General features: G+C 51.2%; 1 pseudogene; it reads right to left on the bottom strand.

The window, feature by feature from the left end:
• Positions 1–924: 924 nt before the first annotated feature.
• LOC124656709 lies at positions 925–1,864 on the bottom strand (annotated as a pseudogene).
• Positions 1,865–2,742: the final 878 nt, after the last annotated feature.

The following is a 2,742-nucleotide window of genomic DNA, read 5'->3' as shown; positions in this document are numbered from 1 at the left end:
CCGTCGAGAAATCCGACGAGTTGAGCGCCACGTATGGCGGGGAACACTTGGGATCGCCACAGAGGGAAATTTTTCCTCGTCAATTTGTCTGACGGAGGTGTCCCGAGATTGATCTGGGGAACATAGCTGGATGAAGACGCCATGGCCATCGATCTGAGGAACGAGGGCGGAGCGAAGCACCGTGAGGTGGGCGGAGGGTGATGAAAACTTGGCGTCGCTGAATTCCCGGCGACACACGCGACAGAGACGGAGTTTGATCTCGTCGATCTCGATCAGGTAGATGCGGCGGAAGAGCCTGCTCTTGATACCATGTTAAATTTAGGGAACAGGGTATGATTGGATCTACTCGGATGCAATGCCGAGCCTGTCATGGTTGTATATATAGTATGGTGCTATGGGTCACCTTGCCGTACAAGTATAGGAGACAGAATACAGATCATGTAAATACAGATAAACTCTAACACCCCTTCCTTCTTTGATTTTGTCAAATTTTCCCAACTCAACCAATGTGTTTTATTTTCATTGTCCTGATGTGCCCACCAAAACCTACAAATCATCGAACTCATTTGTTCACATAGTGTCTTCGTGAGATCAAAGCAGAACATTGGCTAAACTTCAGCCGTCTTTGTTTTTATAATAAGTTCGGTAGTCTCGGTGAGCATGACCGAATTATATAATTTTAAAGCGGCATGAGAGAAGCACTTTAACTAAGATATACTCCCTTCATCTTAAAAAAAAGCCGCTCAACTTTATCACACTTATCTAGCAAATGTTGAGCATTTTTTTAAAGATAGAGGGAGTATTACCTATTCCTTGACATAGCCCAAAAGTATGTATCCCTTGACAAAAAGTGCTTAGCTAACAGTTCTGACCCAAGCATGAGACCCCTTCATCCCTTGGGGCTTCGGCATTAGCTAAACATAATCAGGAGTATGGCAGCTGGTGCGCGCAGTCGAGGTTGGGGCCGACGTGGATGCCGAAGACCTGGCAGTACCTCCGGTAGAAGCCGATCCGGCCGTTGACTCGCTCGTTATTGGCGATGTTGCACTCGAGGCCGCCGTTGATGATGTTGGTGACGAGCCCGAAGCCGGCCGTGCGGTTGGCGGCAGTGTCGGCCGTGCTGGGGCAGTACTCGCCGACTATCACCTGGTGGCACGACGGCTTGGCCTGCCTGGGCGTCATCCAGAACCACAACGCCGTCTGGAACGCCGTGTCCGAGCAGGTGGACACCAGCTCTGGGTTCCGCAGCCCGTCGAAGCCCAGGGCCTCCCCGGCAGGCCCGTAGTTGTAGTTCCTGCTGACCGATATCCATTCAGATGGAGATGAACAAGTATATATGCAGACTGATCGGCCGGCAAGTGGTTTTACCATGAGAGTTGGATGGGTCCTCTGCCGTTGTAGGACTTGCCGGGGTAGCACGGCCACTGCTTGTTGGTAGCGTCGCAGTAGCTGCTCTGCGGGCTGATCTCATCCTTGAAACACAGACCCCACATATGTATGGGCCGTCCGGCGCCGCCGCCCAGCCTCCCGTCGTCTCCTGGGAAATCTGCGCGAGGAAGGCGGCGATGTCGCGCTTGCGTGTGACGAGGTCGCCGGTGCCACCGAACTTGGGGAACTTCCTGGTAGCCCGGATGAAAGACGCGTAGGTGTAGAACCCCTTGGAGCAGTTCACGTCGTCCCTATGCGGGAACAGCGACGAATAGAGCTCCTCGCTCACGATCGCCGCCACCGGGGTGCTCCGACCAGCGCCGTACCGTGCCTCCGCGACGCCGGCGCAAGCGGCGGCGGTCAGGAACACGGCAACAGCGAGGAAGAAACGGTGGTCGCGCGCGGAGGGCCGTGAGTGATGATATAGCGCCGCCATTGCTCGAAGCTTGCTTGGCTGTTGGTTTGACAGGAGCGCAAGCATGTGCATTTTATATGGCTCTCACACTCTCACCGGCAGAGCACTGGAGAGTGTAGTGTGACGATCTATGAGCGAGTCAGCGGCGGCCGGCGGTGTTGGGTGCAGGGTGCGGATACGCATGCAGCTAAAACTAGCTACTGTGGTAGCTCAAGTCAAAGTTTTCCGACCACGCCACTACTGGTTGACTTGATCTTGTCCGCGCCAGGAAAGGATCGTGCGAGCCGGCTTCGGTTTGACCAGGGAACGGCCAGGGACGTCCAATCACAAATCAAGTTACTTATTTTTAGAATAACAAATCAAGTTTTTTGTCGCTGCTTGAATTGGCTCTTACTTAATGGCTGTTTCGTCTTCTTCTCGTTTACTTTCTGGCTCTCTGCCGGCCGATCGGCTGCAAATTTTTTTCTTTCTTTGGAAAGGCCTGATACCATATATTATAAATCAGTCTTTACAAGAACATCTTTATAAAAACAAACAAAACACGAGTTATTGAAAAGTTCAGCACCATCTTCCTCAGATGCATCCCTCAACTGTGCGTTGTGAGCAAAGCTCGATGTTGTCTGCGGACCTTTGGCGTAGCGAAGCCCATGTCAAAGCAAACTTGAAAAAACCACTGAAGCGGAACTAAAATAGGGAGATAGGCTTTCAAGCGTCAAGGGAAATGAATCAAAAAGTTCGGTCCTTTAGTTGTTACTAGTTGAATGCATGTACGTTGCCACGACTCCTTACCTTACGATTAGTGCCGCACATGTTATATTGTAAATGTACACATGCAAACATTTAAGTCTAGTTGAATGCCGTGCATTGCTAAGATTTCTATTTTGTCTCGCAATATATCG

Source organism: Lolium rigidum, chromosome 5 (assembly GCF_022539505.1).
Source record: "Lolium rigidum isolate FL_2022 chromosome 5, APGP_CSIRO_Lrig_0.1, whole genome shotgun sequence".
Classification (NCBI taxonomy): Eukaryota; Viridiplantae; Streptophyta; class Magnoliopsida; order Poales; family Poaceae; genus Lolium; species Lolium rigidum.
Note: the sequence above shows the minus strand (reverse complement) of the source record. Positions and strands in the feature narration are given on the sequence as shown.